Here is a 27455-nt window from a genome sequence, read left to right on the forward strand (position 1 = left end):
AAGTAAACTAGTTAAATATGCTGTGCTACACCCATATTATAGGAAGCTTTGAAGCCACTAAAAAAATGAAACTTTTCCATGTGTTCTAAAATGAACTAGTTTCATTTCAAAATAAAATAGTGTTTAAAAAATAAAATGCTAGTCTTGTTCTTTATTGGCTCTGTACATTTAAAATATACTTTTTAAATATGTGTGTAGTATTCAGAAATATTTGAGAATCTCTCTCTGTGTGTGTGTGTGTGTGTGCATTTGTGTAATGTTAACGTATATCATTGTAGAGTTAGTGATGGCTAATTAAACTTCACTTAACTGTCTCATAAAGCAATCAGTAATATAGTCCTAACTTTTAGTCACATTTACAGACACTAGAACTTATCTAGAGATTTTCATTGATATGGTGTTTTATTTTCCAGACCATAGGGGAATATGTAAAAGTTTTATCCCATGTGCAAAACTTTTGGGGCCATTAAAATGCCATTTTGTAAAAAGACTGTTCCAGTGCAATAAATGTTGCCCTGGGAACTTGAAAAAGTTTATTATCCTCCTAAAAATGCATATTTTATTTTTTAGTCACTGCAGGAATGAACCTCATAAACTGGATGAGTTTAATGGGCTCACACACAGAGCTTAAATGGTGGTGTCTGCTTTTTCAGTGCCTAATTTTATCTGCCGCATTGGAGGTTTAGCCCCCACGTGCTTCTCCGCAATGCTGAGCTCCACTAACTGCTTGGCTGATACAATCACTGTCTGAAGAGAAAGGATGTCTGTAAAGCTGAGGTGCCATTGAATAACTTAACAGTTGTGCTGCTGATGTTAAAAAGGTAGATTATGTCAATCACAAAGCACAAATATTGAAAATGAAATAGCAATCCCGGAAGCCCCTTTTCCTCGATTTGTCTATGCCATGAATAACCTGATGCTGTGTACACAGGTGCTGGGAAAGGTTCATGTTGTGTGCTGTAATTCTAAGAGTGGTTGCTGTGATTAGGTAACACCATGTGACTGAGTCTTCTGGCAGTTGTGTTGGATGCATTAGTATGTGAATGTATATGGGTTGGCAACCTGGTGAAGGAGGTGCCAAGTTTCTCCTTGTTTTAGGTCATGTGAGGAGGAAGGAAGACAAAAGGAATGGACAAGGAGAGTCTGAAGTTTGAACTGTGGAAATTGGCCAAGTGTTTTGAGTGAGTGGGGAGAGATGATGTAGAAATAAGGGTTGCAAGATTTTACTCACTCATTTGCATGGTTTCTCACCTGAGTTTCAAGGATCCTTAGATTTGTGGATGGACTTCAGGATGACAGTGACTTTCTGGAACTGAACAAGAGATTTTTCTTGTGAGTTCAGATGGTCCCCCATCACAGAGCGTTCACTAGATTCTCAAGGAGAAGAATGTAGCTGATTTACATAGGTCTAGTTCATTGACTTACACACAAATTTTCAAGCTAGTGTATGGGCAAACTCACAAATCTGTAGAGAGTGTATAGCTAAAGGGAGTGTGAGAAGAAATATGCCCAAAAGACTTTAGGAATTCCCCCAAAGCTGTGCTTACATAACTTCCTGGTTACAGAAGGCAAAGGTGATGCTCATCACTGTAACAAGACATAAGTGAATACATCCACCTTTTTTCTTCCTTTTTTTTTTTTAAAGATTTTTAATTTATTTATGAGAGAGAGAGAGAGAGAGAGAGAGAGAGAACAAGTAGGGGAGCAGCAGAGGGAGAGGGAGAAGCAGGCTTTCCACTGAGCAGGAAGCCTGAGGTGGGACTCAATCCTGGGACCCTGGGATCATGACCTGAGCCCAAGGCAGGTGCCTAACCAACTGAGTCACACAGGAGCCCCTATATCCACCTTTCTACGCTACAAATGCTACACCCTAACAGAACCCACCTAATATATGTAACATATTTACCCTTGTGGACAGCTCACTGAGGGCTTCCTGGTCTGGAAGCACTCTCTATGGGCTCTCTCCATGTAAGCTACACCCAAATTTGTGATCATAAAAGGTTTAAACACTGTTACTGTTTTAATGCTAAAGCTCCCATTTTTGTTGCCTTTCTTTTTCAATAAAAGAGAGGGATAGAATATTTGGTACCTCAAGGTCACATCTCTATCATTTCCTTGAAAATGCTAAGAAGAATATGTGGGAATTCGATGCATGCAAGATTCATTGTTTGTTCCACAAGCATTTGCAGAATTCTTAGCATGCATCACCAACTAGATTTGTTGCTGGGAGTACAAAGAAGAACATAATCTCTGTCTCTGTGAAGCTTGCAGAATCATGGGCCTGGAGGCTGGAAGAGATAGAGAAATAAGCTTGTAAATGAAGAGAACCCATGAGTGTCTACTGTTTTATATCAAACTTTTCTATCAATCCCATATTTGAGATTGGAATGTAAATACTTCTGACAGTTCTGTTTTAAGTTAGTGGGTATTTCAGTGATTTGCAACCTTTGGTGCCCAGCAGATCACCTTGCAGCATTTTAAATACAGTTGCCTGGGGCTGCACTCAGACATTATGAATCCATAATCCTGAGAAAGGGGTCCTGGTGTCTACATTTTGAAGAGCTTTCATAGTGCTTCTATTGTGATCCTTTGAAGTTTTATTACATTTTTATTATTTGATCAGAAATATGGGTTCAGTGGCACCAGTGTGGCTCAGTGGTTGAGTGTCCACCCTCAGCTCAGGTTATGATCCTGAGGTCCTGGGATCAAGTCCCACATAAGGCTCCCCGCAGGGAGTCTGCTTCTCACTCTGCCTACATCTCTGCCTCTCTCTCTGTGTCTCTCATGAATAAATAAAATCTTAAAAAAAAAAAAAAAGAAATACGGGTTCATCACAAGAGTATTTAGAAAGTCAGCTCAGTTACTAGGAACCACATACCAGTGAGACCTTTGTCCTTTCCCAGTGTCCACAAATCCTGTTGACATGTTAACCTTAGATATGGAGTCATCTTGCATTTATGGTAGTTGTGTAGCTAAACTTTGTTTTTCTGAGCTGATTATATTGCACTTGGTTACCAGAATCCCGTTTATTCCAAAGGGAAGATAAACTATGTCAACTGTTGGAAAGTCATTAAAATATACCTCGAGGAATAGTTAAGTCCTTATGGAAAACCCTGACACCTGTTGTCTTTTACAGCAATCCCAAGTCTACCTCATACATTTTCTTTATTTTTTTTCTCGTTCTTGGGAGATGATTTCCATGAAAATGAGATCTTTATTTCTTGAGAGTTCATCTGTTCCTGCTGCTCAGAGGGAAAAAAAATGCTTAAAATTTAAGCTCGACAAGTTGAATTAGAATGCTTCTCAGCATTTTCCACCAGGATCAGTAGCTTTTTGTGGTCTATCAGGAATTCAAGCCCTGCTGCCTACCAGCTGCTGTTGGGATGAAGGCTTGCTGGTGCTGTTTTCTTGTGGACATGTCATTCTCAGGAGCAGCCATTCCAGCTCCCTGTCACTGCAATTAGGGAGAAGGTTGCATCCTCTTCAGTCTGGGTTCTTACACTTTACCCTCCCTGTAATCTGGTAATGCCTGAGCCTGACAGCAGCTTTTCCTCAAAGCGTTAAGTTCCAAATGATGGACATAATATTTTATGAGCTAGAATTTCTTTTCATAATTCTTTTTTATGTGTCACTTTCCCCTTTATTTTATATCCTTCTCTCACTAAGTAATAGTACTAAAGTAAGTCCTAATGCAAGCAAATGTAACAGAACTTTTCGTAATTAGGCACCATCCTAGGTTGGTGTCTGCAGATGTGTTGACAAATGTTTGTCAGTTAACTAACTGTTTTTTCCCCTATATTCAGTGTAATAATGGCTGAGAAAATCTTTGTACTATTGCTTGCACTTAGAATGTGATAAGAAGGGGAAAAAAATGCTATGCTTATGTAACATTGTGATTTATTGCCTTTGGATTTGTATGGAATTGGTGATTAATTTCTCATCGGCTCATTGGATTCTAAAAACTATGTAGAGCAACTTGTTTTAATAAAATTTTGAGTACCAGAGAGGTTACTATGCATAGCAAAAAAATACAAAAAAACCCCAAATGATATAGCTATCTTTAACATCCCCTAAAAAATCAATCATTTTCCTTACTTACATGGGAGTTATAATAAAATATCATCAAAGATTGAAGGCAGGCATTCAGATAAATTTATTAATTTTCCCTAGCTGGTTATAGAAAATAAGTCAATGAAACTATATGTTCTGCTTTATAATTTTATTAGTGAGAAAAAAATTCATTTCTTTAATTCATATAGCTAAGGTTCTGAGACAAGTTGGAAAAAGGCTCATAAGAAGGCTCTTGTCTCTTGGAATCCTCCTGCTTCTCCCTTTTGCAACATTTATTCTTTTGCTATAGCTGACATTGATGGTTACATTCCCCAAAGCCATTCTGCTCTGTCTTCTCCTATTGGCCACACAACTAGAAAAGAGACGGAAAATACCAGATACTTTCCAAATTTCCTTCCAGCTAAGAAAGACCATGTGAACTAGAACTGGTCTATGACATATGAAGGAAATTATAGTGGGAGTTTCTGGAAGGATACTCTTCCTTTATAAAAGGAAAAGGTAAGATATATGAATGTAAGTCCTTGTCCTTATTGATTTCATACATGCTTTATGTGAAGATGTAATACTTAGAACAGCTGCATCCATTCTGCAACCATGAGGAGATATCATCAACTTCTTCAGTAGAAAAAAAAGCAGGATAGCAAGATCCTGGTTATTTGATAACATATGGAGTCATTGAATCCCTCTGCAACTGTCTACTTTAATATTTTTGTTATGTGAGTTGGTAATAAATACCAACTTACATATTGGTATGAGTACTTTTCATTTAGGTTTTCCAGGCCTTTCAATGAAAAGTATTTTAACTGATAACTTGGCAAATGCTACAAGACTTACAAAGGAGGTTAGCTCTATTTAAGAGAAGCCTCAAGATTTGGAAATTCTCTAGTTTTATTTACTCAACCAGTAATGAAGCTAGGTAAAATATGAAGGAAAATCAGTGGATAGTTGTCAGCTCTGCAACCAAGGGAAATAATGTATAAAAATAGGTTAGAAACCAATATAAATCAAATTTAGATAAGAATGAATGTACATCAAGTAGTAGCTCACCACTGGTGTAGTCAGAAAACCCAGAATCTCAATACTTAAAGATTGAGGGGAGGCGACAAGTTAGACGCTTAATGGAAAATCTGAATTGAGGCCTATATACTCTATTAGGAAACAAATGTAGCCTCCAAAATTTTTTTCTAGCTTATTGAAATGGAAAAATAAAGAAAGCCAGGTAAAAACGAGGGACACTTCATATTACATAGGTGGGCAATGCAATTCAGTTTGAAAAGTTTTAAGCTTTGAACTTTTTTTTGCATTGGAATGAATTTAAAGTATATTCAGTTTCAAATAATAAAAAGTGGTTTATCAAAGGCATGATGCTTTTAACATGAGTATGGAAATTAGGGGAAGTATTTGACTAAAATTGAATTGGAAACCTATATAACAATACACGTATCTGAAACTATAACCAAATCTGTGGATACTGATAGAATTATATCTATTGGCTCTGTCAATAGACTAGTAGAACTTGACACTAGATAGAGTAATTCAGGGAAGGAAAACCTACACAAATTGAATGAACCATAAGGCCAGCAGTGAATGTGAGAGGCACTAGTCTAAGGTACAGTCTAAGCTGCTATGGAGATAGAAAAATAAAGTGGCTTAAACCATTTAGAAGTGTACGTCACATAACAGAATAGAATTATGTAGTCTAAGCCTGGAAGAATCTTTGTCATCCTCAAAATATAGCTTCCATCCTTGGATCAGTTCTTGCAAAGAGAAGATAGGACAAAGGACATTCATTTCTTGAAAGGGCACAACCAGGAAGTGACAAACATTAACTCTGTTCACCCCTCCCGAACAGAACAAAATCACACAGCCACACCTAGTTGCAAGTGCTGCTGAGAAGTATACTCTGTAGCCAAGGAACATGTCCCTTTATAAAACTCAATAGCACTCTTCTTAAAGGATGGAGACCGGACAATGTGGGGCAATCATCATTTCTGATCCAGGAGGAGTTAGAGTGTTGGAAGGGATAATGAAGCTGTAGAGTCTTAGATTTTAATCCTGATATTCACCTTGTTTTGGGGAAAATTTTCCTGACTACATGTGTGATTTTAGTCAAGTATGCCTTCTTCTTCTTCTTCTTTTTTTTTTAAAGATTTTATTTATTTATTCATGAGAGACAGAAGGAGAGAGAGAGACAGAGACAGAAAGAGAGAAAGAGACAGAGACACAGGCAGAGGGAGAAGCAGGTTCCATGCAGAAAGCCCCATATGGGACTTGATCCCGGGACTCCAGGATCACACCCTGGGCCGAAGGCAGGGGCTAAGCTGCTGAGCTACCCAGGGATCCCCAAGAATGCCTTCTTTTTAATACTCTAATACCAAGGTAGACCCCAGTGTTACCAGATTGGAATATTTGGGTCTTTATTTTAGTAATTAAAAAGGTAAAGTAGTAAAAATAATTCCTACACATGGTTACCAAAGATCAGACAAGGTAGACTTCTAAGAAAGTTTCCTGCTTCCCAGCGGCCTTCAGGATAGGGGACACCTTTTCAATTCCTTTAACTATGTCTTCCTACAGGTATATCCCTATTTCAGAGCACTTTTTTGTTCATGAGCTTTAGTTTATTAATTTTAGTCATTATCTGTTGAATCTTAGCTCACTTACTAATAATGGCATACTTCTCACTCAATATATTAAAATTGTAGTTCCTTTACTCATTGTCTTTGTAATTTTAAGTAATATGCTTACATACTCATTTCTTATTTGGTCCATTACAGACACTATTATCTTGATTCTCTACTTTGAAGGTGAAGATATTAGCACTTCTAAACATTTCTTTCAGCTTTCATCTTCCATTCTTAACCCAAACTTTTGTCCTCTTTGTTCTTATGTCAAGGTTGATAATATTACACTGTATTTATTAACCAAATCAAGTATCTTATATTTTATTGTAGATTCTTTCTAAGAGTTGGAAAATCAGTGGATATTGTTTACATTATTATGATTAGTGCAGAAGAAATAGGCTGGCAACAGGTTTGTACTCTGGAGACACTGTGATGGAGAAGGAAAAAGTGGAAGGGGTCAGAGGAGAGAAAGGAAGAAGTAAACTATTCTGAAGGAAAAGTTAGAATTTGAAGATTTACGAAGCATGATCTGTTTGAAATGTCAGTATCAGCTGTGTCATGATCAGAGTATAAGAAAGAAGTATTTTATGACTAAAAGGGCTCCCTTTGAGTAAATGATGCATTACTCTGAGATCTTACATGCTAAATCTGGGCCAGGGTATGTTCTCACATTGTGGGGAAGAAACCAGGCAACTTTTTTTGGGGGGGGTTTCAGACTTCTCCATGCACCTCTATCTCATAGATGACTATGAGGTGGATATATTAATGAGATTAATTCTTTGAATTAATACTAAAGTTTAATATTAGGTAAGATCTCTCTGGTCCTTAAGAGTCTGATTTGACAATCCAAAAATTTTTATTGTTGTCTCTTTCTCAATGATCACTACAAAAACAAAAAATGTGGAGTGAATATATTTTCTTTTCACTCAGCTCTTTTTCCCTTAGAGTTTCTGGCTGTCCACTTTTTCATTATGTTATTATGTTTGAATATACGTGTTTAAATATAATAGTATATACTATTATTATATTTCAAATTATCATTACATTTTATTATATCCTCATTTCTGTGATATATGCCTTATTAAGGAATGTTGAATGAAAAACACATTTTCTGAGTCCTTATGTATCTAAAATATCTGTATTGATTTTTCACATTTGATTGGTCAATTGGCTGCTATAGAAATCCAGTAAAAAATAACTTTCCTTTAGTATTGCCTAGCTATAGAAGACTAATTACTTGGTGCATGGCAAAGAAAAGAGATGATGAAAGAGCAGAGTTTTTGTTTTTGTTTTTTAAATGAGCTAAAATTTAATTAGATTCCAACATATACTAGGCACTGAGGAGAACATAGATTTAATCCCTGCATGTGGGTTTAAAGAGAAAAGTAAACGAGCCTCTGAAGAGGAAAAATGAAAATCATCTTCTTTTTTTTTAATAATGAACTTTTTCTTGATTTTTGGAGTAATTCATGTATATTATAGAAAATGTAATTATACAAAAAATATAAGGAGAACAAAACAACGTATCACCTAGCAATAAATATTGTTAGAATTCATTTTTATTAATAGAAAATAAATACTTATTCATGTTTCAAAGTCGTTATACTTAAAGTTGCTAATAAAAAATGAATTTAAAATAACTACTTAATAATCCAGTTTTGACTAAGACTATGAAACTGTGGCTTAAAAAATGATTTGGCTCTATATGCTCATAGTTTTTCAGAATTTATTCTTAAAAGTTTCTGGAATTTTCCTGTCTATAAGGTACAGGAATCACTGACCTACATGAGAAGCCTCTCTGGGACAGCCAATGAGAAGTGAAGCAGTTCTCATAAAAGAATCAACGTATGTTCTACATGGTCACTTGGACTTTACTACAATCCCCTCTTGCCATTTTTTCCTCTTCCCACCATTTTAGCTTAGGAGAAACATTCTTCTAAGCACTGAGGTATGAGGAGTCAGGCTGTCATTTGCTATAAGAATTGGCCTTTCCAACTAATAACAGTAAATCTGGCACTGATGCTATCAGTCCTATGGTTCTTAGGAAATTCTGAAAATAGTTTGGACTTAGTTCAACTTACTGAGAAATTAAACATGTTCAAAAAGTTTCACTCCTCTGCCAGGGTTAAGTGTCTCCTGGTTTAGTATTCTTATAAAATGTATATGACATGTGTAGGTAAGTGATAGTCTTAAAGCATACTTCAAAAACTGCATTATTTAACACCTTTTTTTAAAACAAAATGTCTATAATTAGAAGTAGCTGATAAAACAAAATCCAAAGTTCTGACAAGAGAGATTGACTTGAAGCCCTGTTACTCAGAAAACTTGAAAAAGCACATGCCATTAAAACCGAAGGAGAGCACTATATGATTTTTTTTTTTTTTTAACTATAGGATTCCAGTTAGGCTTGGCCAGAAATTTGCATTTCTAAATATTTCAGAAAACTGCACGGAAGTGTTAAAAAGTCTTTTGTACAAAAAATATCTGTCTTTTGGCATCAGTGAACTGTAGTGGTCTTCAAAATTTCCTTTAACACAGTGACAAAGGCAAGTCCAAGGAATGGGATATAATTGAGTGTGAGTGTATGTTATCTTTTTTACTATATACTGTTTACCAATGTGAGTAAAGTGAACCTTTGTAAGGAAACAGTGTTTGGTGGATCTGAGATCCTGTTGGAGGAGGTCATTGAAAGGCTGTGACTTCTATAGTTCTGGTGAGCAGTTGCCAAGATCTATTTATTTTGTGGCCACCAAAGACAAGCCTTGTAAGTAAGTCCCTTCCTTGTTCCAGTCTGGAGTGGTCTGCCTCTTTGTTCAGTCTCTCTTGCCCTCTGTGTATGGGGGCTATTTGGTGACCCAACTCTAGCTGTGGCTAGTGGCTAATAGAATCATTCATAGTCAACAACACTGTTGATCTGAAGCAGCGTTTTCCTGTGCAGCTCCAAAAAAATTCTGAATAGGATTTATGAGATCCTTTTTCTATGTAATTACACACTTTTACTTCCTAAAATTGACTTCTTATTTAATATTTAGGGTTTTTAAAATATATTTTATAGTGAATATTTTCCAGTGTTACTAATGTAACTAACGTATTTACTAACGTAAATATTCTTTAATAACATGATTTTTATGGACTTAATATTATTTCATTGTATGGGATAAACCATAATTTAAAAGCTTCTACATTGTTTAACATTAGTCTGTTTCTAAATTTTTGTTATTACAATAAATGCTGTAACAAATATCTTTACATAAAACAAATCTTTGTGCTTATCTTGGGTCATTTTCTTAGGTGAATTTATCTAAAAGTTGAATTACTGAGTTGAGATTATTGACACATAAGACCTTTGATATTACCAGGTAGTATCTCAGGAAAAGGATTAGCATTTCCACTTTTATGGGAGGTTCCAGCAATGTATGGCCAGCTCCATGTTGCCACAGTACCAACTGTGTAATATACTTTCAGTAATGAGAATATTCTACGCTTAATTTAATGAAGCATAAGAAACATTGAGGAAGGACCTAGCTCTTATCAAAGAAAAAGATCCCTTTGGCCCAGTTAATGGATTCCTTTCCAAGACTGCTTTTAAGAAGCTTACCTGGAAAGGCTATATTAGATTGTATGTGTTTATTTGGTTATTGATTGAGCTTGCATTTTTTTTACGTATATTTTTATTGATTGATTTTTATCTGTGAGTTGTCCCCCCCATTTTTTCAGTTGAGGGTGATTTATAAGTACTATTTCCACATTTAGGAAATGACCACTTACTTATATTTATGATAAGCAGTTTTCTGGTATGTCATTTCCCTTTCATTGGTTTATGATGTCTTTTGATATATAGAAGTTTTATTTATTTATTTATTTTTAAAAGATTTTATTTATTTATTCATGAGAGACAGAAAAGGAGAGAGGCAGAGACATAGGTAGAGGGAGAAGAAGGTTCCTTGCAGGGAGCCTGATGTGGGACTCAATCCCAGGATCCCAGGATCATGACTTGAGCCAAAGGCAGACACTCAACTGCTTAGCCACCCAGGTGTCCCGGATATATAGTAGTTTTAAAAATTCAGGTAATTACAACTACTGATATTTTCCATTGTGGTTTCTTCCATTGCTTTTACATTCAATGATCTTTATCCCTGAAACCAGGATTGCTGGGTTATGTAGACACAGCGTATGAAATAAGGCACCCTTGGTGTATGTAGTGCATTCTTGATCTTACAGATGGAAGGGTGCTTAAAATGAAGTAGTGAGCATATTACTAAGTAAAACTGTTGAAGGGCTTCCCATTGCTGTAAATTTAAGCCATGAAATGCTTCCCCACATTATTTACAGTCCCATGGTTATGGATTCCAATTTCACCATGGATGACAAATTATTTGTTTGGCATCTGTTGTAGTATCACAGGTGAGAAACAGTTTTGGTTTGTAGCAGCTGTTGTAAGAATTGCTTATGGGCTTCTGCAGTCTCTTGTGTATCTGGTAAACACTGGAGAGAAGGTTGCTCTTTTGCTATTACTAAGTCTTTAGAGCTATATAGTAGAAAGAGAATCTATCCCCTCTGAGACACATCAGAACCAGTGTATCATGCCTCATACCTTACTTTACTGGGTTCCTATGTGTTTTCATGTATACTTGATGGAGTGCTTCTATTGACCTGGTAAGTGCTTGTTTTTAAAATATTTGAAATACTTCCGTACCTTGCACCCAGATATCTGTTTTTTTTAGAGCTTCTTGAATGTCCTGCACTTCCCTAGACACTCTGGCCCTTCGTTCCATTCTGCCTGTGCCCCACTACCCTACAATTCATCGACTAATGTTTCACACCTGGAACGGCATTGTTCTTATGTATGTATTCTTGATGTATTAAACTGACTTCTATTCACAAAATGCTCTTTATATCTTCCAAATAGAAGGAATGTTTCACTCATTCCTATAATACTTTCCATTTTGCCTTCTGGATTTTCTGAGATGTGATTTTTTTTTTAAATCCACTTCATCATTAATGCTTCGAAATATTCCCTTCACCTTGCCTAACTCCAACCTGCCTTTCTTCTGAAGATTCTGTTTCCTTGCCATCCTCTCACATGGAGACCATTTTTTTCTATTACATTTTAATACATCAGAAGGCTAAGAGTTTGGAAAAACATCCTCCTTGCTACTTGTTTCTTCTTCCTTCATTGCCCATTTCTACTCTTTTGACTTTTTAAAAGATCTTATTTTTAGTTATTCATGAGACACACACACACACACACACACACACACACACACACACACAGGCAGAGACATAGAGGGAGAAGCAGGCTCCATGCGGGAAGCCCGATGTGGGACTAGATCCAGGATCACACCCTGGGCCGAAGGCAGGCGCCAAACTGCTGAGCCACCCAGGCATCCCACTGACTTTTTTTTTTAAACTGAGATATAATTGATATTAGTTAACTAATAGTCTTGCCTTCCTCAGTGGTGTCATCTACTAACTCCCTGGCCTTTCATTTTATTTGTGTTTTTGGTTCAATCACTTCCAGTTCCAGTTCTTGATCATTCTCATTGGCTTCAACATCCAAGGAACTGAATGATCCAACATGCTGTCCTGGGCCACTCACTTCTGAGATTGGACTTTGCCAGCACCGCAAGCATCCCATCTCTGAATATTCACTTCAATCCCCCTACTTTCTGCTACCTCTTATCCTTCTGGCCATGTTGATCTGTTGTCTGCCACTGATAATGTTCTATAACCTCATGGTTCCATCAATTCCACTGATTCCACTGCTCTTCTTTCAGCACCTTCCTCTTTCCACTTTTCTTTGCCCAGCTTAAATGTCGTCTCCTCGTGAGATTCACTACCTTGAACATTTTTTCAACTCCAATGTTATTTTTCCCTTCATTGGTACTCACCAAAGAATTCCAACCTGATCTGAACCAAATATCCACCTTCTCTATTCCTTAAGAAGGCTGAAAATTCCTAGACAGACTCAAGACATTTGGACTGATAATATTCATCTTATATTAAATTATTTTCAAAAACCTCACACAAGCATTCCACAATTTCCTGTGATCCTACTGTTCACCTAGAACATTGTATTTCTTAGTTGCAGCATGTACTATTTTGGTCCTTCTTCAGTCCCCTTGGTCACTACACATCTCTTCTACTCATTCTTATCACAAACTGCATGCCGTACCTCATGGGAAAAAAGCCATTGAATGGGAACCCCTTTATCTTCTATCACAGAACCCACAAAACTCATGTGTCCTCATGCATTTTTTTCCTGCTACATTAGGAGAACTTTTCCTTTCAAAGATAGGTCCCTCCTCTCTTCTGTGGCCCATCTGCTTTTAGCTAGTCAAGAATTCTGCATGCTCAGCATTTTCTGTCTACTGCATAATGAGTCACTTGTAGGCTCCAGGATCATTTCCATCAAATGTAAAGCCACTCTAGTAATTTCCATTTTACAAAAGCAAAAATGCTACCTTTTCACTTCTACTGCACTTTTCCATTTCTTGAGGTGTTGATTCTCAAATATCCGTCTTTTTTATTAGTCACCTGTTTTCTGGATTTTATTCTTTCCTTTGACTATTTGAGCAGTTTAAAGCTCTTTTTAGAATGCTCTGGTTATACAGAATCATTTATGTGATTATTCAAGTTCCTTTTGCCTGTCCAACTCCTGTGATATTACCCAGTTCTGAATTGGTTCATTTCTGTGTCTCAGCTCAAGGTTTCAGTTCTATACTACATGAGGAGTGCAGGTGAATCCCATGTTCACTTGTGGGCAGATTTCAGATGTTCATTTCTCATGTCTCTTTCCGCTCATGATTTGGGATAAGCAGTACGATGCTCTAGGCCTATGCCAGGGAGTGGAGATTTCCTGGTGCCTGTTTTTAGATTGTGCATTCTCAGTAGAAGATTACCCCTAAAAAAGCAAAGGGAAACAAAATAGGCTACATTCTGAGATCCCCACAGATGGGCCTATATTCTTGGTAGAAATGAAGCAGTTGTCAAGGATCAGACTTGCTTGTGTTTATCCATGGTCTTCCCATAATGGAAAGATGACCACTCTTCAAGACTTGGTTTTCAAGTACTATCCCTGGAACAGCATAAGAAGGCCCCACTCCAGACCAACTGGATAAGAGTCTACATTTTGACAATATCCCCTGGTAATTCTTATGCACATTGAGGCCTCTGAGGCTAAATTCCAAGTAATCCATGAAAAATAAAAATAAAAATTTTTTTTCTCTGATTTTAAGTGAAACAGTCTGTAACAGTCACATCATGATGACAGCAACAGATAACAATTTACTTTCTTTCTGATCTAAAATATACAAATTAAATGAGGAGAATGAACTATAATATAGTTCTGACCCTAGAATAAAATGACTTTGTGAGACTGCCATGTTCTGTTTAATAATACTCTATTCACTGTGTTCTTTTATGGTGTTCTTGAAATTTCCCTAGTTTTGGAGGAGGGGCTCAAAGGAGCCAATCATTTTTCCCCTCAGTGGCTTTATATAATTCCTCACTGTTTTTGCGGCAGATCTTATTCTTCATGTCTTTAGAGATAATTATCTCTACCATGGGATGTATACATTTTTAAAAGGGTAAAATATCACCAAAATCTGACCAGTCACCTGGGAACAAACACAATGTGCCATTTTTAGAAACGGATGCAGCTCTTGAGGCAAATTATAACTAATGTTACAAATACCAAACCAAAACAAAAATACAGTTGAATCTTCTCAAGGGAGAGAGTTTGGTCACTGGATCCAGAGTGGCCCTCTCAATGTATTCCATTAAGACAGAAAAATGGAAGATAAACTGTTTAAAAATCTTAAATAGGAGGAAAAACTTTTCCTTAAATTCAAGGTTTTTTTGGGTACATACTATCAAAGCATGAAAATCTCATGTATTAAGAATTTTAATTTTTGAGATGCCTGGGTGGCTCAGTAGGTTGAGGGTCTGCCTTGGCTTGGGTCATGATCCTGGAGTCCCAGGATTAGGCCTTGCATTGGGCCCCTGCTCAGGGAAGACTCTGCTTCTCCCTCTGCCCCTCACCCTGACGTGCTCTCTCTCTCTCTCTCTCAAATAAATAAATAAAATCATTTTCAAAAGATTTATTTATTTATTCATGAGACATAAACACACACACAGAGAGAAAGACATAGGCAGAGGGAGAAGTAGGCTTTTCACAGGAGCCCAATGCAGGACTTGATCCCAGATCCCGGAATCACGATCTGAACCCAAGGCAGCTGCCCAACTGATGAGCCACCAAGTGTCTCCAAATAAATAAAATCTTAAAAGAAAAAAGGACTTTAACTTTTGGATCTCCTAGATCTATAATGAAAAGTTATTAATAATAATTAATGATTAACATTTATCGAGGTTGTTGCACCACGTACTCAATATGAGAATCAATCACACTTGAGTTTCACATATAAGGTAGGCACTATTCTTTTCATCATTAGAGAGAGTCAGAAGTGGAGGCCCAGAGACTCACTTGTGTATTGTCTGCTGGTGAGGAGTATAGCTGAAGTCTGAACTCAGGCGATGTGGGTTCAGAACTCTGGGTTAGATAGAATCCCTGTGATACCAGAGAGTTTTTTGTAATTTGGAAATGAAATACACACTAGGGACATATTTCCCAGACTTGCCTATAGGCATCACCTAAGAAATGTGTTCAGAATTTCTGAGTCCCTCCCTTGATACCAGTAATCTGCAAGTTTAAGAAGCTTCTCAGGTAATTCTTATCAGGAATGATTGAGAAAAATGTTTAAGAGATATTGAAAAAATGCAAATATGTGGTCTTACTATGAAACTTAGAATCAACTAAATCAGGTTCTTTTTTTTTTTTTTTTTTTCATAATGTAAGGAGGGAAGGAAACTGAGAGGAGCCACTAGGAAGATTTTCCTGAGATTGTGGAGGGAAGGAAGGCATATTTAACTAAAAAATAATCATCATATAAATCAAAATATTAGAGATGGTTTGGTAATAAAGGAAAGTCTGGTTGCTGGGATTGTAACTTCTCCTATACCTATACTCCAAACCAAGCATTTTGGCACTGATTATGATCAGATAAGGGCTAGATTGCCATAGGGTTAAATTCTCGTCTAAGTGGTCAAAGTAGAGTATTCTTTCTCCCATGAAATTTCTTGAGATAATTCATTATATATTCATCAGGGATTATGAATTTTAGAACATTCTGCACCTCATAAAAAGAACAAATAATACTATGTCAGTAAACTATGATATTCCTGTAATTCAAATGTACTTTCTACACAGAGAAAATCAATATTGCTCCAGGAAAGATTTTAGATAGATGGCTAACCGAAATAGCTCAAGGTGAGAATTTTTTTGAAGAGTCAATATTTGAAAGAAATGGAATGCCACGATTAAGCAATCCAAAAATCCGAAAGGCGGAACATTCTGCAGGAGAACTATCTTGTGCTTTTGAGAGAGTTAATAACATGAAAACAGACACACCAAAAAGAATGAGGCTATTGTGGATTATAAGAAATTAAACAAATATAATAAAATGCAGTGTGCACAGTTATAAAAAAGAAAATTTGGAGAATTGGAGAAATTAAAATATGGATTAAATAGTAAATATTGGGATCCCTGGGTGGCGCAGCGGTTTAGCGCCTGCCTTTGGCCCAGGGCGCGATCCTGGAGACCCGGGATCGAATCCCACGTTGGGCTCCTGGTGCATGGAGCCTGCTTCTCCCTCTGCCTGTGTCTCTGCCTGTCTCTCTCTCTCTCTCTGATGTGACTATCATAAATAAATAAAAATTTTAAAAAATAGTAAATATTATTATAGAACAATAATTAATTTCTTAGGTCATAGTGATATGATGTTGTTGGGTCTTACTTTTAGAAGATGTATGCTAAAATACTTAAAGACAAAGTGCCATGATGTTGCAACTTTCAAATGGTACAGATATATGTATGAACACACACATACACACACGCATATATGCACACACACATATGGTACACAGAAGGAGGGGGAAAGAAAATATGGTATTTGTCAACTATACACCTTCCTACTAAAAGGAACAGGGATTCCTTAGAAATATGGATGATTCTATGTCAGGAAAGATGTACAAGATGATACTCAATATTTTACTGTGGCAGATACCAAGGGGACTGTCAAAGACTACCAGATTTGCGTAAAAAGACAGGAGACAACTTGAAAGGCTTCCTCTCACCAAGTGTGCATATCAATAAGGGCAATAGCTTCGATAGATTTAAAGAAATCAATTGTGCTTATGAGTTCTTAAAATGTATCAAAAAAGAAATAGTCATCATTAGAGTATGGAATAATTTGAAAGTTGATTAAAAAACATATAATAAAGCATTAATTTTCCCTTTATATACAGCTGTGTAACTGAACAAGAACGTGGTAAAGGAGTGGACATTTCTTTTTGCAGAAGTATATTACCTAATAAGTGAAGAAAATAATGAAACTAAAATATCAATATTTTGTACTCCTAATGAATTTTTAGATCTGTATATTGCACATTAATGGTTGCTAACATCATTAGAAGAGAGACAACTAGATATTACAAGTCCCCAGGGGAGCAACATACCACCCACTAGGAAATATCCTTTCCAAAGACATCATTCCTAAATCTAATCAAGTCTTTAGGTCCAACTGAAAATTCACAAGAAATATAGAAATCAAGGTAATATTTAAAAAACAAACAACAACAACAACAAGAACAAAAGCTTCACAGGTATGCAATCAGAAAATTTCATATTGTAGAAAAATCTAGAGCAAGTACCTAATTTTGTCAACGAATGGAATAGAAATAAGAGAAAGAAAGCTATATATTAAAGGAGGCTTAACAGAAATATTATTTAATTGCTATATGTAGGCCTTATTTGGATACTGATTCAAACAAATGATTTAGGGCAGCCTGGGTGGCTCAGCGGTTTAGCGCCGCCTTCAGCCCAGGGCGTGATCCTGGAGACCTGGAATTGAGTCCCACATCGGGCTCCCTGCATAGAGCCTGCTTCTCCCTCTGCCTGTGTCTCTGCCTCTCTCTCTCTCTCTCTGTCTCTCATGAACAAATACAAATTAAAAAAAAAAATAAAAAAAACTTCTATGCTATGATGGAACATCTGAGCATTAACAAGATGTTTAAAAACATTAAGGCATTATTGCTTTTAGGTATTATAATGTTTTTGTTGATATATGGTTTCTATTTTTGAGAGGAGTTTTTATCTTTTAAAGAGACATATGAAAGTAACTACAGAAGAAGTGATACAATGTCTAGGATACATTCTAAAGTAATAAGGAGAGGGAGTAAAAGAGATTCTTGAAATTCGTTTTTCCTAAAGCTTTATGTGGAACTTACAAGTAACTTCATGGCTTATTTGATGGATGCAGATTCAAAACTCTGTGTAAGCCAAGGAAAAAGGCCACATGATAGGGATGTTGATGGCTTATGCCTCTGGATTTCCAAGACTTATGAGTGGAATCCATTTTGATACATGGAAACATGTACCATATGTATATGAGTATGAATTTTGGAGATGGTTGGGATGAATAATCAAATTATTGTTCCTTTTATCCATATGCAAAAGATGGAAGGAAAAATATTTTCTTTAGCGGTTGAGAAATGCTGTTTCTAAGAAGTGAGAATTGAGAAAATATTTTTCCATTATATTGGCTGTAGTAAAATTGCTATCTTCAAGGAAGATAACTGACTCATAAGAATGAATATAAAAAGAACCTCAGCATATTAAAAAATCTTCCCTATGCTAATGTGTTCAGATATTAGAAACAAATTGATTACATCTGTAAAATAGAAAAGAAAGAAAAATGATATCCTCCAGGATGTAAGAGGGAAAATTTAATAAGCTGCCTTAAATCACTCAACCTACAACACATCTGAAATGTTAATTAAGCAATTTTTTTTTTTTAAATCCTCACCTCTGCTCTGCTGGCTTTAGTAAAAGCCTGTCTGCCAGCATAACTCTCTACAGGTAACTCCAATTCTGTTTGAAGTTGGTGATCTGGGCTTGGCTCATAACATTCACAGTAGATTTACCTGAAAGATCAATAAAAGCGTGTTCAAAGCTAGATTGGCTTCATAGAGCCCAGGATTTTTATTAATTCATATAAACTTCCTAAAACTTTCACTGTAAAGAAAAAAGAAGGAAACTTGAGAATATTCACATTGTAAGAAATTGAATTGGTGTCCTGGAGTTTTAGAACTGGTTTGGAGCCCATGAATTGCCTTACATGTCAGAATTTGTGGAAGCACCAAATGCTGAGTCTTTCTTAAATCTTCTAGGAGGTCTTAGAATCGTCAAACACATCAAAAAGGGTTTGATGAGTGATAACCTCTTTGTCATGGATGCTGTGTGAGGTTAGGAATGTGGATTTTTGTCCTTTGTGAACAGATGCCACTGACCTCAGTAAACTAGGAATATCTAGGTGTTGACTACATGTTTTTACTAATTCTGTAAAGGAGCTAGAAAGACTAAACAGAGAAGGTGAATCAGTTGAAGAACGTATGCAGGTTCCATGTAGACAATGAGAGGAGGCTGGGAAGAGAAGGTTCAGATAACATTGTAGGAGGCATCTGGTTGTAGAGTAAAATAAAGAATGTCTTTTTAGAGCCAAGTAAGAACCTTCGCTGGAGTGTTCTGTGCAATTCATCAATCTTCTTGAGACTCAGTTTCTCTGTTAGTCAAGGATAAGGAAAAATAACTTATTTAAAGGAAGTAATCTGTTTTCTCATTTAAAGAAATAAGGATTTTGAAGGACTATTTTGAAATAATCTCTCTTGAATTATGATTATGTATGTCAAAAAATGGGGTAATAGAAGGGGAAATATTGATTACATATTCTGGGGTATGGAGAGGCTTTCTTGGAAATAGTGTCATTTTTACAGGTTAGTGTTCAGTATAAGAGTTCTGGCAAATCAAGAAAAGCAGAGAGTTCCAGCCACAGGGCATGTGGTGGGATAATTAATGTTTATTTTGACTAGCATTTATCGTTTACTGGAAGAGTAAGCTCATGTAGGAACAATTATTTTCTTCATTATGTTGTGAGAGGTAATATTCCTTGCTTTTTCAAATTTAGATTTTTTTTTTTAAAGACTGTATGGTTTGACTAAGAGTGTAAAATTAGGACCTAGAAACTAATCAACCAGCAGAGAAGCTTTGATCTTTAAAATGCTGGAATTATCTTTAATCAGAGGAGATTTAAATTGGCTAAATAGTGGGATTAAGGCAAAATTATCATCATTTTGTGAACTAAAATGTTGATTCTTTTTCTACTAATGGAAACATTTCTATGAATAAGAACTCAGTTTTCTTTTTAAACTAAATGATCCATTGCTTTCCTTTTTTAAAAAAAATATTTTATTTATTTATTCATGAGAGACACAGAGAGAGGAAGAGACATAGGCAGAGGGAGAAGCAGGCTCTCTGCGGGGAGCCTAATGTGGGACTGGATCCCAGGACCCTAGGATCACGACCTGAGCTGAAGGCAGATGCTCAACCACTGAGCCACCTAGGCCTCCAGATCCATTGCTTTCCTGTTGGTTCAATTTTAAAAATTATTTTACTGTTTATCACAGCTCTACTATCAGTAACCACAATAGTGAAATATAAATGCTGACCTAAGATTTTATTATACTCACCAATGTTTCAACTCATCTCTCCAATAGAGTACTGCTTGTAATTTATGTGAGGAACTTTTTATCACAACTGTTTTTCCCTCTAGAAAAAACATCTTGGTATCTGAGCATGGGTTTCACCCTTTATTCTATGGGATCCCTATAAGGGACTGCATGAAAGATTGATTTTAAATTTACATTTTTTTACACATGATTTTTTACGTATATTTTAAAAGCTATAACAAAAACAATTACTACCAATATATTGACATGTGTTGCCAGGTAACTAAATTTGCACTGATCATAGAAGTTAGTGTCCTAATATATACATATATTTGGACATCTTGTAAATGCATCATTGATCATTTATGCATTCATAAACATCACCAATTGGGTTTCGGCCAGGTTTTACAGAAGCTGAGCATGTGCATTGGTTTCCTCAATTTCAGGATAGTGTTTGTTCATAAACTGGCTCCTAGACACCCCTAGACACAGAGGGCAAAGGAGAACTGAAAAAAGACATGGGCCACGTTAGATTGGTAGATGTCAGTTTTAAGAAGCAAGCGTTGGAGGGGTTCATTGAGAGGATGTGACCACTAATTGACCCCAGAACTGCACCTGGGGATTTAGAGGCTCTTTCACCCCACCCCGCATCCTTGTAATACACATTTCATTTGCCTTTCCTACTCCCAGAAGCTGCCCCAAGGACATAGCCTTGAGATAGTGATGTGTTGTTGAGACATCTGGGTTATATGTGTGACAGCCCAGTTAAAGCCTCTCTGTAAACATTTAGGATGCTAGCAGGAAGGTGTGGAGATCTACTCCTCTTGTGGCTGCCCAAGACAAGCCTTATTTCTAAGTTCTCTTGTCTTTTTCTTTTGTCTCTCCCTGCCCTCTGCTTGTAAATTCTCTTGTCTCTCTTCTGTGTCTCCCTGCTTTCTGTACAATAGGGGCCACTTTCCAATTACACATGGAAAGCTTCCAGAGGTTTCAAACCAACAGCAAATAAACTTAACTGGGGTCAGTCATGTGTACCATCCAGAAGATCTCAACAACACATCACTATCTCACGGTGGAGTCCTTGTAGCAGCTTCTCTGGTGGAGAAGGCAAACAGAACACTTGTTCAAAGGACAAGGGAGTTGTGCGAGGAGCTCCAGCTGCCCACCAGCTCCAGCTCTTGAGTCAACTGGCAGTTATATCCTCTCCATGATCTCCTCCAACAGGTAGGAAACTTTTTGTCTATTTATTTGTTTGTTTAATTTATCCTTTTAAATTAATGTTGCAAACCATCTTTTAGGTGATAACTCATCAACTTATTATTAATTCATTTATTTATTCATCAGACATTTGCTGAGAAACTTCTTTGTGCCAGGATTCTAGAATTACAATAGTGTGTAAGATAGTTCCCCTACTACTCTTATAGAACTTACAGCTAGCAGGGCAGACTGCAATGAGTGCACAAATAAATAATTACACATTAAGGAATGCTTGTCATAAAGGAAAAAAAGATTAGTGTTAGGAGAGTATAACGGGCAACTTAATTTAGAAAGGAGGGTAAGGGAAAATCCTCTTTATAAAGGAGAGTTTAGGCTGTAACATGGAGATTGATGAAGACTAGGTGAAAAAGAGCCTCTGTGTAGAGGCCTGGGAGGGAATACTTCTGGACCACTGGAGAATCAAAGACGGCCAGCATGGCTGGGTGAAGTCGGTGAGGGTGACTAGGGAACAAGACAAGGTAAAGAGGTAGTAGGGCTACATCATGAAAGGTCTTAAAGGTAAAGGCAAGGAGAATAGATTCCATTCAAGGTGAGTGAAAATCCATTTAGAAGTTTGAGTAAGAGAATGATAGTGTATTTAAGAGATTATTTTTGGGGTTATGGAAAATGGGTTGGAGGTAAATAGGAATGATATGAGGGAGACTTGTTATGAGGCTAGTATGAGTCTAGATTGGTGGTAAATTAGACCAGGTGATGGAGAGAACTGGACAGACTTAAGATCTAATTTAAAGATGAAATAGATATAACTTGATAATGGGTATGAGTGTGCAAAGGGGAAGAATGTGTCAAGTAAGATTCCTAGGTTTCTGCTATGAGCACCTGGGTGGGTGATGATCAGAGTTAGAGAACACTGGAGAAGCTTATTTTGTGGGTAAAGAAGAAAGAATTCAATTTTGAACATGTTAAATTTGAGATACTGGAGAGACATCTGAGTTTAAATATCAAGATCAGTCTAGATCTCAGATGGAAGTTTCAAGAAGTGCATATAAATTCTGGAGTTATTGGTGGATGAGGGGTATGCGAAGATGAGGGATGGGTCGTCTGTTGGTTACACAGTATTTGTGGTTTAGATATCTTATATCTACATAACTGCATCACAATGTTCAGGTGAATAGGCTTTGTTAAACTGTGTTTACTTAGAAAAATGTTTACAATGATTAGTGCTGTTAAAGTCATTTGCCTGAGTCACATCTGAGTCAGGAGAGATAGATCACTCTTGCTCGTTTTCCTATAGGCTTCTGTGTGTATCCAAAATGTAAACATACAGGTGGTGAAATCCCCTGGTACTCCAACAACCAGAAAGAGATCGCTTTAAAGAGTGATATCTATAAATCGGGTGATCATAAAAAAAATTTTATTAGGTTATGTTTTTCTCTTTATTTTTCAAAGATCCAGGGTGGCTTATCCTGAAAAGTATGAGGAAGAGATTAAGCTTTACACGTACCTCCCTTCCCACTTGTAGCATGGTGCTAGTACCACAAACTTTGTGCTTAGCCCAACAAAGCCTTTGCCTTTTTTGATTCTCTTCCTAAAACTTTAATAAGATGCAGGGTTGTCACTTGAAATACATTACAAGGGGAGAAGCCCTGTATCACACATCCTCGGCTCAGCAAAGTATCTCACAAAATGTTTTGGAAATACTGTTGGTTTGTTGAATTGGTTTTTTCATTTTGCTCTGGAGCTCCATGTATCTTGTGGGGGGATGAAGAGATACTTTTCACAAATAAAAATAACTTTACCTTTTTTTTTTTCTTAAAACAGTATCTCTCATGTCTAGTGTGGGTGGCAGGGGATGGGGGTTGGGGAGTGGGTTAATTCACCATGGTTCCATTGACATGCACCTGTATACATCTTCACTCTCTTCTTTGGTCTTGGTTAAGGTGCTGCCAGTTTGGAATAGTTGGATTGATCTTGTCTGGACCGCTGGCACTGGTATTCAGTAGTGGTGGCTGGTGCCATTCATTTCTCTTGAACATGGCTCCAATCTTTGCTACTAAAACATACAGCCACTGTACTAATATCCTGTTGCAAGCTTTCTGAGAGCTAGCTTGTGATCCATCTTGATCCTGGACTTGTTCTAGGACTCTGATGATCCTAGAACCTCCATGCCCCTCTTGAGGCTATTACTTCTACATCACTCTGGAGTTTCAAGATTCTGCAAGGCTCTAAGAAACTATCTAAGCAACTACCTCATTTATTTGTAAGTTACCGCCTGCTGCCATGTTCACCATAGCATCATGCCTACTGCCTGCCTTCTCAAATATGTTTGTCTTCCCTATACCACATCTAAAGAAGAAGGGTACCATCATTTATGTCCTCAGATTTTCCTTACATCTACTTGAATGTTTTTATACCCCTAACATCCATCATCCATTCCCCTTGTAGATGCTCATGACTGATCTCTTAGTTTAGCTCTCTTCTTCTTCTCCTTCCTCTTTCTTCTCCTTCTTCTTTCTTCTTCTTTCTTCTTCTTCTTCTTCTCCTCCTCCTCCTCCTCCTCCATCTTCTCCTCCTCCTCCTTCTCCTTTCACATCTCCACTGAAAATAGAATGGCTCTTACTAGCCATTGTGTCTACTCCTTCACATTTACTCTCCAGTCCTGTGGTAGTTACATGTTTAGTTTTTTTAAGAAATTGCCAAACTGGTTTCCAAAGAGATTATACCATTTCACACACCCATCAGCAAAGTATCCTACACTCATTCTATTCCTCTGGTGGTGGCAACTCTGGATAGAGATGCTATAAAAGTCGGGTTCTTCTCCAAGTTTGTTTATTAACTAATTTTAAGGAATTCCTCAATGCTACTGTTATTCCAACTCCAATTTTCCTCATTCAGCTAGTGGACATGAAGAGAATTACTGTCAGTTGTCTTTTGATTATACAATGAGATGATATATGTAAAATAAATACCATTTGGGAAAGAGTCATCTTTGAATGGGCTTTTAGGGTTCAAAAAGCTTTTGAGAGTTTATTATCTCACTTAATTCAAGTAAAACAGTGATCCATAATTTACAAGTGTGTATGTAATTTTATGACTTCTACAACATAAAAATCATTGAGAAATGGCATTAAAAATAAAATTATGTAAAATTATTCCATAACTTGCTTCATATATCTTAAATAAACTAATTTTGAGATAATTATAGATTCACATACACTTGTAAAAATAATACAAAGACATCAATGTACCTTTTGCCCAGTGTGTCTCTACAGTAACATTCTGCAAGACTACATAGTATAATTAAAAATAGTTTATTGACATTGCCACAGTCAAGTAGTGGAACATTTCCATTACCATAAGGATCCTTCATGTTTTTTTCCCCCTGTGGTCGCACCTCCTTCCCCCTTACCAGTCCCCCTCTGAATCTCTAAGCCCTAGCAATCACTAATCTGTCTCTTTGTCTATAATTTTGTCATTTCTAGAATATTATACAAATAGACTCCAATATGCAGCCTTTAGGATTGGCTCTTTTTACTCAGCATGATTCTCTAGATTTTCATTCAAGTTGTGGCATGTTTCAATGATTTATTCTTTCTTATTGTAGAAAAATATTCCATGGTATGGATGCACCACAGTTTCTTTAATTTCACCCACTGAAGGACATCTTTATTGTTTCCAGTGTTTGGCTATTAGGAAGAAACCTACTATGGACATTGTGTATAGCATTTTGTCTGAACATAGCTTTTCATTTCTTCGAAGTAAATGCCCAGGAGTACTATTCCTGGGTTGTATGGTAGTTGCCTGTATGTGTGTCTGTGTATTTTGAAGAAACTGTCACCCTGTTTTCCAGAGTAGCTGGATCATTTTAATTTCCACCAGCAATTTATTATTGATCTGGTTTATTTCTAGCCTCACCAGCATTTGGTGTTGTCACTATTTTTTATTTTAGACATTCTGATGGGTGTGTAGTAATATTCCATATGTTTTAAATTTGCATTTCCCTAGTGGCTAATAAAAAGGAATGTCTGTATATTATATCTTCTTCCATGAAATATCTGTTCATAACTTTTGCCCATTTTCTAATTGTATTTTAATTTTAGATGCATAAAGTCCGTTGTTGGCTATGTGATTTGCAAGTCTTTTCTGTCAGTGCTAGTTTGTCTTTCATCCTCTTGGTTTTTTACAGAAAAAAAAATTAAAGCTTTGATGAAATCCAGTTTATCAGTATTTTTCTTTGTGAATCATGCTTTTGGCGTTAAGTCTAAGAAATATTTGCCTATCCACAGACGCCAATGACTTTCTTCTATATTTTTCCCTAAAAATGAATAATTTTAAGTCTGTGATCCATTTTGAGCTATTTTTTTAAATATAAGATGTGAAGTTTAGGCAGACATTCTCTTTTTTCCCCCCTATGAATGTCCAGTTGCCCCAGCACCATTTGTTGAAAAAGATATTCTTCCTATTGTATTGCTTTTGCAGCTTTGTCAAACTTTAGTTGAGCACATTTGTGTGGTCCTATTCTGTATTGTCTATTCTGTTCTGTTGATTTGAGTGTCTGCCCCTCCACCACTATCACCGTTTTGATTGGAATAGCTCTAAAGTGAGTCTTCAAGTCAGGTAATTTGATTCCTCCTACTTGATCCTTTTTCAAAATTCTTTTACCATTAAGTTTCCTTTATCTTCCATATCCTTTTTTTAAAGAGTTATTTTTTTAATGCAGTTTAAAGTTCATAGACTGTGACACTGAGAGGAAGGTACAGAGATTTCCCATACATGCTCTGCTCTACCCATGCATAGCCTCCCCTATAATCAACATCCCCCACCAGAATGGTCCATTTGTTAGAACGAGTGAGACTGCATTAACACATTATAGTCAGCCAGAGTCCATAGTTTACCTTTATGGTTCACTCTTGGTTTGGTCAGTTGTATAATGGATTTGGACAAATGTATAATGACATGTACTGTCATTACGGTCTCATACAGAATACTTTCACCGCCCTCCAATTCCTTTGTGCTCTGCCTTTTCATCCTTCCCCTTTACCCAAACCCCTGGCAACCACCGATATTTTCACTGTCTCCCTTGTTTTGCCTTTTCTAGAATGTCATTTAGTTGGAATCATAGTATATAACTTTCTCAGCTTGGCTTCTTTCGTTTAGTAATATATGCCACTCCTGTTTTATTTTGAATAATGTTTGCATAATATATCTTTTCCTAATCTTTTACTTTCAACTTACTTATATCATTATATTTGAAGTGTGCTTTTTGCATACGCATAGAATTGGGTGATGCTCACTTTTAATCTATTCTACCAAAGCTTTGTCTTTTAGTGGGGATATGCAGGCAATTTATAGTTAATATAGCAGTTGATATGTTGGGGCTTATGTATTGATTTGACTTTAATTCCTGACAGATATTTTCTGTCAATGTAAAATTTTAAGTTCACAGCATTTTTTTTCCTTTTTAGTACTTGAAAAATATGCTTTTTTTTTTTCTGATCTCTATGGTGTCAGATGAGAAATCCACTGCTATTCAGAGTGTTTTCCTCCTTAAATTAAGTTGTTACTTATCGCTCACTGCTGCTAAGATATTTTCTTTGCCCTTAGTTTTGAGAAGCTTCATTATGATGTGTCTTGGTGTGGATTTCTTTGGGCTGATCCCATTTTGGAGTTTGCTTAGTTAAATCCGTAAGTTTATGTCTTTTGTCAAATTTTGGAAATTTACAGCCATTCTTTCTTTGAGTATTTCTCCATCTACCCTCTTTTGTACTACAATGACATGAATGTTTAGTTCTTTTATTATACTCCCACAAGTGTATAAAGTTCTGTTACTTTTTTTAAAGTATATTTCTCTTTGTTGTTCCAATTGGGTTATTTTTATTGTTTTATCTTCAAGATCACAGATTCTTTTCTCTTTCCTTCTATTCT

The 27455-nt window shown here is 36.5% G+C and overlaps 1 long non-coding RNA gene across 2 annotated transcripts in view; it reads right to left on the reverse strand.

Annotated features, from left to right (window-relative positions):
• LOC140636317 (uncharacterized) overlaps positions 1-27455 on the reverse strand; it is a 118527-nt gene that overhangs the window by 48521 nt on the left and 42551 nt on the right. For both annotated transcript variants that reach the window (XR_012033593.1, XR_012033594.1), the window contains exons 4-5: positions 2090-2288; positions 1252-1312 (exon numbers count right to left, since the gene is read on the reverse strand). This is a non-coding gene — a long non-coding RNA (uncharacterized lncRNA). The remainder of the gene's footprint in view (positions 1-1251; positions 1313-2089; positions 2289-27455) is intronic.

Source organism: Canis lupus, chromosome 7 (genome assembly GCF_048164855.1).
Source record: "Canis lupus baileyi chromosome 7, mCanLup2.hap1, whole genome shotgun sequence".
Classification (NCBI taxonomy): Eukaryota; Metazoa; Chordata; class Mammalia; order Carnivora; family Canidae; genus Canis; species Canis lupus.